This window comes from Globicephala melas, chromosome 6 (genome assembly GCF_963455315.2).
Source record: "Globicephala melas chromosome 6, mGloMel1.2, whole genome shotgun sequence".
NCBI classification, from domain to species: Eukaryota; Metazoa; Chordata; class Mammalia; order Artiodactyla; family Delphinidae; genus Globicephala; species Globicephala melas.
In genome coordinates this window covers 50,741,634-50,756,829 of record NC_083319.1, presented here as the reverse complement: position 1 = coordinate 50,756,829, position 15,196 = coordinate 50,741,634, and the positions used below count along the sequence as shown (strand labels likewise).

At 44.3% G+C, this 15,196-nt stretch overlaps 1 protein-coding gene across 4 annotated transcripts in view; it reads left to right on the top strand.

Moving 5' to 3' along the window:
• PIP5K1B (phosphatidylinositol-4-phosphate 5-kinase type 1 beta) overlaps positions 1 to 15,196 on the top strand; it is a 328,734-nt gene that overhangs the window by 79,259 nt on the left and 234,279 nt on the right. The window contains exon 1 of one of the 4 annotated variants that reach the window (XR_009564324.2): positions 3,883 to 4,164. The exons of the other annotated variants lie outside the window; for them this stretch is intronic. The gene's annotated coding sequence lies outside the window, so the exon portion shown is untranslated. Of the gene's footprint in view, positions 1 to 3,882; positions 4,165 to 15,196 lie in introns of those variants that run through there. 4 annotated transcript variants of the gene reach the window in all.

The following is a 15,196-nucleotide window of genomic DNA, read 5'->3' as shown; positions in this document are numbered from 1 at the left end:
AAAGTGACTTTTGGTTCTATATGTAGCTTGTTTGTGAAAACAGTTTTATAACAGAGAGGTTAGGCAGCTAACATCAAATACTCCAGTCCTGTGCATGCACAACTAAATGTACGTGCACATTTGCACGTACACACACCTGACCTACTTTATGAGTTTTGTTGTGTGTGCTTGGGGCCTTATTTAGCTTTACTCCCATTTTAGATTTCCCCTCATTTTCCTCTCCTTGGTCTTCTTAGGTAGGTTAGACTTTGTAAATTACACACACACACACACACACACACACACACACACACACACACACACACACACACACACACACACACACACACACACACACACACACGTACTGTTGGCGAAAGTGTTTTGTGCCTTGATTTTGCATCAACTTTCCAAATTCCAAGTGCTGCCCTAAAAGAGAAATAGGTATTTGGTTCTCATACCTCATTTCTTTGTGCCTGATTTCTATTTCTCCTTTTTGAACTTTCGGAATAAACACTTGGGAGATGTGAAAATCACTCATTAACAAATTCTTAGGCAGTGTGACTGAAACTAGAAAGCAGAGTATGTGTAGCTTTTATTTACCTGTGAAAGTTCAGTTCTGTATCAGTGCCAGGGATAGTTCTGGTTCTTTTCCAATTGCCTACAATGGTCTTCCAAAACAAACTGACCTCTAAGGCTTGGCTAGCAAGGCAGGTTGTGAAAGAAGACAATTGAAAAAGATCTTTTGTGCCCTCGCAAAATAAAATTGGTTGAGGTGACCATTCCTGTGATTCAGACGATCCCTCCCTCTTACTTTAAGGACAAAGAATGATTTCACTGTTACAATGCCCAGAGGGTTACTGGAACTCCAGAGTGACAAGTAGCTATTGCGTGTTGGTGTCTTTTGGAAAGAAAAATGCGAGGTGTTCAGGAAGGGATGGGAGTGAGCAGATGATGTATGGATTGGGTATTCCTTTTGGCATGTGAGCCCTCGGACTACCATTGTGAGCTCCCTGTTGACTAGAGAGTGACATTGATGGTGGTTTTCTTCATGAATGTTTTTTTTTGTTCCATTTCATTTGGGATTTGAGGTTGAATCAGTATGTGTTTAAGAATGTCTTCGACCGTCTTTCCCTTAATGGTCTCGTCTTTTAAGTCTTCTAAAAAACGGTAAATAATAATAACAATGATAATTATCTTTCCTTATTATCAAAGGTTCCTTTGAGTCAAGAATTAAAGTTCTTGGAGCTCTTTACCTTACCAATTTACACTAGGTTTCTAACTCAAGTAAAATTCTACACCTATCTATATATGGTCTTTCTGAAGGCCCCATTTTACCACACTGCTTGCTACCAGTATTTCTAAAATGCAAACCTGAAATTCAACTTTAATAGCTACCTCTTAACTTCAGGATTAAGTCCAATTACACAGTATGATAAGCTGCATATCTCCACATACCCCCTGAACCCCGGGACTCTAGCCACACTGAGCTGCCTGGGCTCCCCCAGCTTCAGGCTCCCATGTACTTATCTGTGCTTTGACAAGCTGTGTCCTCTGCTGAGAACAGCACTTCCTCCCTTCTTCCTCTGCACTCCTTACCAACCTTTTGTCCTTAACTAACCCCTTAAAAACTTAGCCCGAGGGAGCATAGCTTCTGGAAAGCTTTTCCTAATGGCCTCTGCCTCTCCAGCCCTGGTGAGTTAGATAGCTTTCTTGTGGGATCTTGTTATACCCAGGACTTCCTTCTATAAAGGCAGTTAACAGGCTGATGTGTGTTTTGGGTGGTTTCTTGTTTCTTTAACCTATGTAAAAACAAAGGCTCTGTCTTTTAGTTCTGTTCCTAATGCCTGTGCATAGAACATTATAGTTACTCGAATTTATATTGAGTGGATGATTAGTGGATGGGTAAGTGGGTGAACAAATGGCACAGACAGTTTTTAAGAGAAAGGAATGTAGTAAGATTTTTAGTGGACCAAGTCTAGTCACATGGCTGGGCTCTTTATAGTTTGCTAAGAGACTAGAAATTCATTTGTTAAATAATTTTGCTTTGAGCACCTGCCTCACATTGGCTAGTCTCTTAGGCTACGTCAGTGTACAAAACAGACTCCCGCCCTTGTAGAGCACACATTCTGCTTACATCCTAACAGGGTGGAGGTGGAGGGAGGGGTTGGCAATAAACATAATAAATAAGTAAATTATATCATATATACCGTGAGAAGTGGCAAGGAAATCAAGGTGGCTGGAGCAGAGTTATTGAAGGGAAGGATAGTTGGAGGGGCTTAGAGAGGTGGGCAGGGGTGGGAACTGCTGCCAATACAGGTGGCATAAGGTCTCGTGTGCCATTAAAGGACACTGACTTTGACTATGAGAGATGGAGAGCCAGTGCAGGGGTTTGAACGTAGAAGTGGCATGACCTATCTTAGGTTTTAAAGGAAACACCCTTACTGTCTTGACTATGAGGAAGCAGGGGGACCAATTAGGAGGCTTTCCAACAATCCAGGTAAGAGACAATGGTGGCTTGAACGAGGGTGGTAACAGTGGAGGCGTGGAGAAGTGGTGAAATTCTAGATATATTTTGAAGGTAGAGCCAGTAGATTTTGCTGACAGATTTAAGGTGGGCATAAGGCAGGGTTGGGGCAGAGGGGAGAAGGAGAGAGAAACTGAAAGGATGGAGTTCCCATCGACTGAGATGTGGAAATCTGTAAGGTAGGATTTTTTGTTTCGGGTTTTTTTGTGTGTGTTTTTTTGCTGCTGTTGTTTGGCTGGGGGGTGGGGTGGGTTGAGGACGGGAGGTATAAGGAGCTCAGTTTGGATATGTTAAGTAAACGAACCTTATTAGACATTCAGACGGAGATGTCAAGTAAGCACTTAGATTTCTGAATCTAGAGTTCAGGAAAGAAAGCTGGGCTGTAATTACAGCACTGGGAGCCATCTTCCTGTGATGACAACTTAAAGAGAATACATGAGATCACCGAGGGTCATGTGAATGTGGATAAAGAACAGAAGAATAAGAACTGAACCTTGGGACACCCTGTAACATTAAGAGGTCAGGAAAAGGACCCTGAGAAGGAACAACCAGGGAGGGAAGAAGACCAAGAGAGTGTGCTGTCCTAGAAACTAGGGAAAGGAAACGGGGGGAGAGGATAGAGTGATCAAATGTTACCAGTTGCAGCTGATCTGACGAGAGAGGATTGATTGTTGAGCCCTGGATTTAGTAACATGTAAGTTACAGGTCGCGGTGGTGAGAGTCATTTCATTGGAGTGGTGGGGTGGAAGCCTGATTAGAGGAGGTTTAAGAGAAAATAGGATGAGCAGAATTGGAGACAGCCAGATGGCTGAAGAAAGAGATTGAGTTCTTCTAGATCCTTAAGGATAAAGAGGAACTAAAGTGAAAAGGTCACCCCCTCTCCCCTTCTTATGGGTAGATTGTTATTAAGCATTTCACAAGCAATACCTCTTTACATATATGTGATTATAATTTGGGAAAAACCAAGGTCAAAAGAAATTGTTTTCTTTCCTTTTTTTTCTTTTTGGCTTTTTTGTGAGGAGAAAAACCTATAGGTAAATGCTTTTACGCCAAACATGAGGAGACTGTTCAAGCAGAAGGCTTACTGATTCACTTCCTTCATGAATTCATCTGGTTCATTTTATTCCCTTGTCATCTATTTCTCTTAATGGCTTTTTTTCCCACTTATAAATTGAAATTTAATTCCACACCCGTGACACAATTATTTCTGCAAGTTTGGCCCAGTTTCTTAACCCAGAGACATTTTCCTCTTCAGTGAGTACTGTGAATTTTTTTTAAAGTAGTTAATTGTCCTCTTAGGTTTTATTTAGGGACAGATTTTTTTTTTTTTCCTTATCCCTTTTCACAATTGTTGCTGAACGGTGGGAGAGGAGAGTGCCAGTAATGATAAGAAAGAAAGAACGCTTTCCTTACTTTAAATTGCTACGATTTCATTCTAATCATAAAATATTGTCAGGTTCCTTCTTGTGGGTTGGGCAGTCCATCCCAGTCTTTCATACAAGAGGACTCAGGGACATCCAAACCATATTTGTACTCAGGAGGGAAGAGTGCTTTCTCCTGGACCTCCTTCTCTCTCCTGATACTGCATTTCTGCCTTTCAAGATTCCAGCCAAGTCCTGCTGACTTCATGGAGCCTTCTCTGCTTCTCCTGGCTCTAGGTAGTATTGGTTTCCTCTTCATCGCTATACCTACTGCCTGTAGCCCTTACTTTGTCGGGTTTCTTTGGGGGGGGAGGGGAGTAGAGGGGGTGTAATGTCATGTAATGGTTATAAAAGCACTGCATCTGCAGACTTGTAGAACTGCATTCCTGACCTAGCCCTCCCACTTCCCTGCTTCGTGCAAATTAATCTTTGTGTGCCTCAGTCTTTTTACCTGTTGAATAGGAGTGGTTCCTACCTCAAACGTCGTAAGAATTGGAGGGGAGAAGGCGTGTAAAATTATTTGGCAGAAAACTAATCATTTGAAAAAATGGAAACCTGAAGAATATATATAGTATATGAAATAATCCCCTATCTTTATGGCAGATTTCCTGAAAGAAAGAGACAATGGCTTATGTATCTTTCCTAATAGCAGTGCATCTCTATAGAAAGAACTTGGGGTTTATCAGTGCTGATAGGTGGAGCTTGGGAAACATGGAGTGTTTGCTCATGGAGACCTGTGATACACATGTCATGATGTATTTCACTGTTGCACGTTAGAGAGTATTTCAGGCTTTAGGACCTCTTCCAGACTAAAACCCTTACAAGGCACAGGCTAGGGAGGGTGATGTTGCAACTTTGATGGTATGTGAAGTCAATACGCTTTCGTTTTAGTTTTCTTAACACTCGTGAAAGTTGCTGGGTTTTTTTTGCCTCTCATTCACATTTTCACAGCCCAGAATTCAGAAATCTGCTTTAATTTTAACACAATCGATCAAATTCTGTATAATTAGGACAAGAGATTAGATGACATTTACTTTTAAGCAAACTTTCATAAACTGTGTATTTTAATAATGTGAAAAAAGATTGAAAAGAAACAAGTAAATAGGCTAAAACAAAGCAAATTACACTTTCTAATGATAAAAGCAATACAGATTCATTTGAAATTAAAAGAATTCCAATAAGCAAAAAGAAGTACACTTCACTGAGTTGCTGCTGTTTATCTTCCCATGTATATTATAGGCTTTTTCTCTTTTTTTTTTAAATTATTTTTTAAATTATTTTTGGCTGCGTTGGGTCTTCATTGCTGCGCACGGGCTTTTCTCTAGTTGCGGCGAGCGGGGGCTACTCTTCGTTGCGGTGCGCGGTTTTCTCATTGTGGTGGCTTCTCTTGTTGTGGAGCACAGGCTCTAGGCGTGTGGGCTTCAGTACTTGTGGCACGTGGGCTCAGTAGTTGTAGCTCGCGGGCTCTAGAGCGCAGGCTCAGTAGTTGTGGCGCACGGGCTTAGCTACTCTGTGGCACGTGGGATCCTCCCAGACCAGGGCTTGAACCCATGTCCCCAGGCGGATTCTTAACCACTGCGCCACCAGGGAAGTCCTATTCCAGGCTTTTTCTATGCTTAAATATGCACATGTAATTTTTACACAAAAATGGCATCTATAGTCAGCTCCACAAACTACTTTTTTCCATATAATATACAGTGAATGTTTTAAATATACTTTTGCATCATTTTGCCTTCTGTGGCTGTACCATGTTATAGGTAACCAGCTGCTTTTGGTTCTCTAGCATGTTTCTAATTTCTTCTCAGTTACAGCGTTCTGATGTACATCTGAACAACTTTTAAAATGTAAAGACCACAGAACTTTCTTGGACTTGCCAACGTCAAATAGCTGGCATGTTAATTTCAATTCCATTTTGTCCATTTCTAAAGCATTCTTTTCCAAGTCAGTTTTGAGTGATTTATTTGATGGTCATGTTTGGATCTCCCGTGTGTGACTGAAAAAAAAAAAAAAAAGAGCATAGTTCTCTGAAAATAATCTGTATTTCAATTTTTTTCATGAATCTAAGACAGCCTTTTCTTCATTTAATCCAAACTAGAGAGTTTTGATAATGTCGCTAGGAACATGTTGCTCTGAGGTCTTTATCTCCTCTACTAGACCTATCTGTAATTCAGGATTAGTGAGGTCTCCAGGAGGTCAGTTACTGCTGTTTTGTCATTTCAGTGGAAAAAAGCCTGGAGCATTTGGAGGTGAGAAGGGGTGCGGAGATTGCATGGGTGGGTGGGTGGTGATGGAGAAGGAGGCCAGGATTAGACAGATACCTGCCCTCACAGACTTAAGGTTCCCACCCATTTTCATCTTTCACAGCTATGGCAACATGAGATCTCACATTTTCTAGGGTAGTCAAGATAACAAATATTGCCTCCAGCTGCCCATTGAAATGTCTCAGAAATCTTGACATTAAAATTGGCATACTTCTGTTTCATCCATCTAGAAATGATATGAAAATCCTTCGTGATGTCATGTTTGTCAGTATTAGGGTTATAAAATATGGTCACCAAAGGTGTAGGTCTTAGGAGAAGGAATAATAGAGATGACTTACTCATTTTTGCAGTAAATGTCCAGTGAATACCTAGTATGCACCAGGCACTGTGCTAGGGGCCGGGGATACAAAGAGGGGTGGGCAAGTCTTTAAGCTGCTCTTGGTGGGGTACACACATAGAAATTAAAAATGGACAGTGCTTTGCTGAAATATAGACATATTTCCAAGATTCTATAGGAATACAGAGGAAGGAAATACAAAGGTGTTTACAAAAGAAGCAGGTCTTTAGCAAGTTGATATCCTCCAAGGGGAACATGAAGAGGGTCATGTAACATGTGCAAAGAACAGAGTGTATTCCAGCAATTTCCAGCCAACAAGAATTGCAGTGTTCATTTAAAACAAATAATTAATTCTTAAGTTAAAAAAAATTTTTTTTACTAATTTAATGTTTTCTTATTTCTCTATATTTCTGATTTTTAAAAAACCGAATTATTTATTTGTTTATTCCTTTTTAGGAAGTTATGAAATCATTTGATCCTAAAAGAGTAAATGAAATGAACTTGACTTAATAAGGTGTTCTTGTATCTGCCTCCATCTCAATGACATTCTTTTTCTCCTGCCTTGGATTTAATAGCTTAGAAATTATGGCTGTAGATTCATAAGGAGATCGAAAGATAGAATAGACAAAGACTATGTAGATCAAACTATCAAATTATCTGAGAATTTTTTCATGCTTTTAGTAATATTCCAAAGTATGATCAAGGTCACTGTGCACGGTCTTAGCATTGGAAAAGCCCTGGGCTATGCATTCTGAGATTTCAAATAAAGTGGATTTATAGTGGAAAGGAACCAGAGTGTTAGACTAAATAGATACATTGTAACAGAGCCATAATGATCTTATTTAGATATTTTCCACATTAAATAAGGCATGTAGTACTGCTCTGTTATTGTCATGATTTTTTAAAATAAATGAATTTGCATCCATGGTAGTTTTTTTTTTTTTTTAATTCTCCATGGAGTACCACACGTGAATAAAATAATCTGTTGGAGCCCAGATTTGAATTAAGCTTCCTCAAAGTATAATGATTCCTTCATTAATTTTAATCTTGTTTTATAAGCAAGAATTTTTTTAAGTTTAGGAAGCCTAATTAACATTTTGGAGAGTGATAATTGGGGTGAATTTCTAATATGGTTGTAACATTGTTCACTTGGTAAATATTTCTTAAGCACCTACTCTAGGCCAGACACCAACCTTTCATTGACAATTTTATCTCAGTTTTCTAAAAGACACATTAATTCCCTTGCTTCATGGAGTTTATATTATAGTGAGAGGTAACACACCAAAAAAAAAAAAAAGAGGAGAGGGAGGGAGGGAAAGTGAGAGAGACAAACAATGGAATCCTTGCCAATTACAATAAAGGTTAGGAAGGAAGTAAATGAGGGACTGAGAACTTGAATGATAGAGAAGCACCTGTTTTGTACAGGCTGGTCAGGGAGAAGCGTTACAGACCTGGAGTAGTGTGTGCAGAGCCCTTGAGCTAGAAAGAGCTTGGTGTGTTTGAGGAATTGCAGTAAGGCTAGTGGGGCCGGAGCCCAGTGAGTAAGGGGAAAAACAGCATGAGATGAGGTTGAACAGCAGGGTAATCAGCAGATCCTACAGAGTCTTACAGACCAAGGCCAGGAGTCTGGATTTTATTCTAAATGCAATGGGAAAGCATTAAAGGGTTTTACACAAGGGACTCACCTGAACAGATTTCCTCTTCATGATCGTTCTTGCTTGTGGAGAATGGAAGCGGGGAAACCCATGGGGAAGCTGTTGTATTCATCTAGGCAAGAGATGCCGGTTAACAGGGACCCCAAGGGGTAGCAGTAGGATGGAGAGGGGAGGATGAAGAGGGGACCGTGGTTGTGAGACATCAGCAGGACTTGGGGGGAGGGCGGGGGGGAGGGGGGACAGCAGGCATGATTCCGAGTTTACTGACTGGAGTAAAAAGGGGGGTGGAGTGACATTGCACGAGATGGGAGATTGGAAGAGGCAGGAGTAGGGGTGTTTGAGTTCTGTTTAGGATGTATTACGTCTAATATACTGTGAGAAGCACCAAAGGGAGATGTCACTTGGACATGTAAGCCCAAAGCTAAGGAAAGTGACGCTCTAGCTAAGATTATATTTGAGATGACCACACTACCCATTAGAATTTTAGCTTGAATCGATTTTTTAAAAGTGCTGGGAGTGTGATTGATAATACTGAAACCCTCTCTCTAGTGCATATCCTTTGTTCATCAGTGACTCAGTTTAGAGCACACGCCAGTTGTGAAAATGAACGAAGTGGTGACTTCTCTTATTCCAAACGCATGGCACACAAGACCTTCCCTGCAGAACCTTCCAGATTCATGCCAGACCCCTCCCCAACATGTACCTCTGTATTTCCACCGTGACAAATAACTGGTAATTTCCAGAAGGCACCATGTTGTCCCACCTCTGTGGCTTTGCAAATGCTGCTCCTGTGTCCTGGAAATACCCATTCCAGCTTTTTCTACCTTGCTCTCCACGAGTCATTTAAGATACAACTCAGGGGGCTTCCCTGGTGGCGCAGTGGTTGAGAGTCCGCCTGCCGATGCAGGGGACACGGGTTCGTGCCCTGGTACGGGAGGATCCCACATGCCGCGGAGCGGCTGGGCCCGTGAGCCATGGCCGCTGAGCCTGCGCGTCCGGAGCCTGTGCTCCGCAACGGGAGAGGCCACAACAGTGAGAGGCCCGCGTACCGCAAAAAAAAACAAAAAAAGATACAACTCAGGTAGGAATCACTTCCTCAGAGGAGCCTTCCTGGAATCCGGGTAATGTGCCCCTTCCATGTGCTCCCCTGGGCAACCTGTATCCGCCCCATCTCGGTGCTGACTACACTGTTTTCTGACTGCCAGCTGGTCCTCCTGTTTCTTAGGCAAAATCTCTTAAACCCAGGCAAGAGGGGCCCTGTTCTTGAGGTGTTTAGGTGTAAGAATTCCAAGTGTCAGAATTTTTTTGTTTTCTTGCGGTACGTGGGCCTCTCACCGCTGTGGCCTCTCCCGTTGCGGAGCACAGGCTCTGGACACGCAGGCTCAGCAGCCATGGCTCACGGGGCCCAGCCGTTCCGCGGCATGTGGGATCCTCCCGGACCGGGGCACGAACCCTTGTCCCCTGCATCAGCAGGCGGACTCTCAACCACTGCGCCACCAGGGAAGCCCGTCAGAATATTTTGAGCTGTTGTCTCCACACCTATATCTCCTTCTTCAACCTCCCCTTGATTCCCAGACAGGAAACTTGACCCGAGACACTGGTGTCCGTGCCCATTCCCAGTGCTCCCAAGGCTCTCTCAGTTAGCACTTGCTGCTGCCACACAGGTAGGTGGTCCAGAGGTATTTTAGGCTGTCACTGTTCCTCTGCCTGCCTGCCTGCTGATAAGGTGAATTGAAATCGTGTGTATGGGGGAGGGGGGCTTGCTGCCTTCCTTGAACCAAGACTCAGTCGTCCTGAGCTTCTGATGGAAACTCCGCACGTAGGGCTATTCAAGGGGAAACGACAAGCCTGGGCAGCAGAGAACTTGGAATTCCATGGAGACTTAGTGGTATTAACACTAGGAAAAGGGCACATATTTTTCCATGGACTGCTAATGATCAAAACAATGCTCGATCCTTCCTGGGTTGCATTCCTGAATTTAAACATCAGAGATTTATCCTTTTCCTTGATGTTAAGAGGGTATGTTTAGTACTGAGATACCAGCATGGTGGTGAGCTTTGAGGCAGCCTGCCAGGTGTGTGGGATTTGAAATAAATCCTAACGCTGAAGATTGGGGATTTCACCCCCTATTTTCAAAGCCATAGGAATTGAAATAGTTTAATAATAAGATGGAAAGTTACTCCTGTGAACTTAATACAGCACTTGAAAAGAAATCTTTGCCAGAGTGGACTGAGTCTCTTCCAACGGATAAGTGAAAGTCTAGACAGTTTTCACTTAAAGGTAAGGTTACTTTGCAGCATAGATAAACCCCAGTAGGGTTTGCAGATGAACAGCTCACTCCAAGAGAAGCCCAATCTCAGACTGAAGTTCACTCCTTAGGGCCGCTCCACAGGGTTGTCTTCTTTTGTTCTGTGACTCATGCTGTGTTGAATTCTGCTGGAATGAATGACGTAGGCTTGCCGCAGGGTATCACAGCCCAGTTCAGCCCCTGTGCCATAGAAGCAGTGAGGGGAGGGAGAGCAAGGCAGTGTGTGAGCGTACCAGAAAGCAGATTAGAAGAGACGCCAAAGGAGCACGGTGGGCATCTCCGGGCGGTGAGATTGCTGGCCAGTTTTATTTTATTTGTGATTCTCTATATTTGCCCAATATTTCTATAATAGATACGAGTTGCATTTATAGCCATATATATATATATATTTTTTTTTTTGCGTTACGCGGGCCTCTCACTGCTGTGGCCCCTTCCACCACGGAGCACAGGCTCCGGACGCGCAGGCTCAGGGGCCATGGCTCATGGGCCCAGCCGCTCCGCGGCATGTGGGATCCTCCCGGACCAGGGCACGAACCCGTGTCCCCCGCATCGGCAGGCGGACTCTCAACCACTGCACCACCAGGGAAGCCCATATAGCCATATTTTTTTAAATGTTCAAAAAGAGATCCATTTGAAGAAAATGAGATGGGGGGAGGGATAAATTAGGAGTTAAAGATTAACAGATACACACTACTATATATAAAATAGATAACAAGGACCTACTGTATAACACAGGGAACTATATTCAAGTTATTGTAATAACCTATAATGGAAAAGAATCTGAAAAGTAATTCATGTACACCCAAAACTAACACAGCATTGTAAATCAACTATACTTCAGTTGTGTGAAATAAACCTAAAACAGGGATGGAAGGAAGGAAAGAAGGAAGGAAGGGAGAGAGGGAGGGAGGGAGGGAGGGAGAAAGAGAACTCTTGTAGAAGTATTTGGGATGCAAAATCACTGTCCTAGTTTTTCATCTTGTTTCTCACTCTGAAAACTAAACATTCATTTATTATCCAATGCTAAAAAGAAGGAAGAAGAAAACATTTATGAAGCATTGACTTAACTGAAAATAAGTAAGGACTGAAAATAAGACTTCCTTTCTGTACTCAAGATAGCTTATCTAAGAAGTGTGGCAGACATTCTTATATGTACATTCATTACACTTTCAACTTTTAAGTCCGTGTGCCAAGCACTGTGCTAGGTTCTGTGATTTACAGAGAAATACACAGAGGTTATTGCCCTGAAAGGGCTGATAGTGTAGTGGAAAGAAAAGAAATTGAAACTGATAATTACAGTGTAATCAGTAAGTGTCACAGTAGGGGCAGGACCAGGGCACCATGGGAGCACAGAGAGGCACTGAGCCCTGACTTGGGAGGAGGAAGGGTGAATTCATAGAAGGAAACGATTGCCTTCGGTGCATCTTGAAGAATAAGAAACACCCAGCCGGGGGAGGGGTGGAGGAACAGTGGCATGTCAGGCTCTGGAGAGAGTGCAATGGAAGGAGGCAAGAGAGCACTATGGCTTCTGAGAACTGCAAATCATCCCATATGGCAGCAACCATGCTGGGGTAGGCAGCAAGGAGAGATGAATTGAAGAGGCCAGGTCATGAGAGGTCATGTGCTGTGCTAAAGACTTTTGAGTTCCCCCCTGAAGCAGTGGGAAGCTACCACAGGATTTTGAAGGAGAGTGACATAGACAGATTTGCATTATAGAAAGATTCTTCTAGCAATAGTGTGCCCCAGCAAGGCAGACTAATTAGGAGGCTGAGGCGGCAATCTGTGCAATAAATAAAGAAGTCTCAATTAAGAGAGTAACCGGGAAATGCGGAGAAAGAATCAAAGAGCGTCAGGGAGATTGACTGAAAAGAATTTGATTGATGCGCTGTGGGATGAGGTTAAAAGAGGAGTCGGGATGACCCCTTGGTTTCTGGCTTGGACAACTAGATGGATGATGGCAGCATTCTCTGAGCGGGGACGAGTGTGATAAACTAGAATTTATAGTGCCCCTAAGATGCCATATAAGAACCCTGAAAGCAACTGAAAATATAGCCTGGAGCTCAAGAAAGAGATGTAGGCTCAAGAGTTATTGGGCACTATTCCAAGTAGGTGGCAGTTGAACCCCTGGGTAATGGAAGAGGTTATGCAGAGGGAGTGAGAAGAAGAGAATACAGAAGACCACGAGGAACAGGAATTTCACGACGCAGCCCAAGAAGAGGGAGCCTGCCAAGGAGACCAAGGTGTGTTCCGAGACGTAGGGGGAAAGCCGGCTATATCAGGAAGGGGAAACCAGGTATATGTGGAATCCTGGTTCGGGCTCACTCTCAAGCCTGCCATCCATGGAAGAAAGGGCAAAGAGCCAGTGACAAGTGGCAGAAATGCCCACACCAACTGAGTTTGCCTCTAACAAGTCTCCCTGGACATAAACGTCTGCCAACATTTCATTTGTAAAACGTCTGGCAATATAAGTTTTCTGTTTGTTTAACTGGGTGTATTGCCTCCCCCAAGCAAAATCAGGCTTCTGTTAGTAAAGACCGTAAGGAAAGGGATTTGGGGTAGGCAAACGACAGTGTTGGCCATGTGGGATAGCCAAGGGCGGAGGCACTGTTGATGGAGGAAGACTGGTCATCCATCAGTTCAACACAGATCTCAGAGCCCAGTGTGTGCAGGCTACTCCAAGGTCAATGCCGTGAAGAAGTCCAGAAAGGTGACGAATGAAACTTCATGGGTGAAGTAACCAGTAGCCCACTTGTGAAGTTGGGGTGGTTATGGGGGGTGGCTGGATTGCTGCTGCATCCGGAAGTGAAGGGGGAGGGGAGGAAGTCAAGGCAGGGAGCGAACACTAGTCTTCGGAGGATTTATCTTGAGCATAAGGGGAGTGAGAAGGTTGCAACCAGAAGAGGGCGTCAGGGTGAAGAAGGCGTGTGCGGGAGGAAGGGTCTCAGGAAGGGTATCAACATGCTCATATTCCCAAGGTAAAGGGGCAGATGAGAGAAAGCCGTTGAAGGTCCAGGTCAAAGGATAACTGATGGAGAGAGGGCTCCAGACTGGTGTGTGCAGGAGGGAACACAGAACATTCCTTAGCTGTGCATTAGAGAGGAGGAGAGAGCCCCTGACTAGAGAGAAGGTTGGGGACCAGTGTGTGAGGGTTCACAGGTGGGAAAGGCAGCAAATGAAGGGACCATTCATCCCTCTGTGAAGCAGGAGGCAAGGTGCAGAGATTGTCAGGCAGGGCACCTAAGGAAATAAGTGAAGTCTTAAAATAGGCAGTCTTCGTAGAGGGGTTAGGAGCCCTTCTTTGGAACTGGACAGTCTGTATGCTCACAGCCTGGTTCTGCCACTTGACTGTGTGAATTTGGATAAGCTATTTAATCTCTCTGTGCCTTAGTTTTCTCATCTGTAAAATGAGGGTAATAACAGAAGCCTGTTACTTGGAGTCGTTGAGAGAATTAAATGGCTTGATTAATGTACTTTTTTTTTTTTTTTTTTTTTGTGGTATGCGGGCCTCTCACTGTTGTGGCCTCTCCCGTTGCGGAGCACAGGCTCCGGACGTGCAGGCTCAGCGGCCATGGCTCACGGGCCCAGCCGCTCTGTGGCATGTGGGATCTTCCCGGACCGGGGCACGAACCCGTGTCCCCTGCATCGGCAGGCGGACTCTCAACCACTGCGCCACCAGGGAAGCCCTTGATTAATGTACTTTTAACTGTGCCTGGCACAGAAAAAGTGCTCCATATGTATTATCTGTAGAAATTACTATTAGCAGGACTGAGAGCAAATGCAGTCTTGGGTCACACAAACACCAAAATGTAAGCGGTCGATGGAGATTCTGCGAGCACAGCCAAGGAAGCACTGTGTTCTCCTAGGATAGAAGGATAGAAGGAATCAAGGAAGTCCTCAGAGACGAAAGACACTGGACTGATGCACAGGTCACGGAGAACAAATACTGGGCTTAGGCAAGAGGCTGTGGAAGAGCATATGCTCTCCTGAGACTTGAGAGGGGGCAGGTGAGGCACGGGGCGCGGTGTGTATGTGTAAAGGCGCCTCCCACCTCCAGGGAGGCAGAAATGCGCAGGCAGAGCAGAGCCGTGAGCCCGAGACTCTGCAGGGCCTTGAGTGCTGGGAGTCTGCCCCGTAGCCACGTGAAGTTTGGAAGCACAGCAGTGACAGGATCCGCTGTGGCTCCTGGTGCCCCTGCTGCTGCGAGTAGCTGAGGAGGCCGATGATAATAATAGTGCTAAATTTATGGAGTGTGAGCTCTATGCCCGGGACACCGCGAATGCTTTCCATGTTGGTCACTCCTCGCAGATGCCCTGTGAGAGAGATCCTGTCACTTCCCCCATTTCTCAGATGCGGAGGCTGTACAGCTGGTGAAGCCAGGCAGTCTGACTCCATCCCGTTTCCATGACCACTTGGTTGTCACCACCTTGCCCATTAGGGCGTGACTCGGAGGAAAGGGTGGCAGGCGGAGGATGGGGTGAAGACCTCAGTTAAGCCTGTGGTAGCTTATTGATAGTGGATTTTCTGTCCTAGTCGAGGAGAGTTTGGCCATAAAGATTAGAACCTCCTGCAGAGAGCTCAGGGGAATGGTGGATGTGTTATGAAGCTACAGGACTCCCCCAGAAGCCAGCTGCTAGCTAGGAAGTGTGACTGGATTCCAGGGCTGGGTGTCGGCAGGCAGTAGTAATATCTCTGTCTGTCTGGAAACACA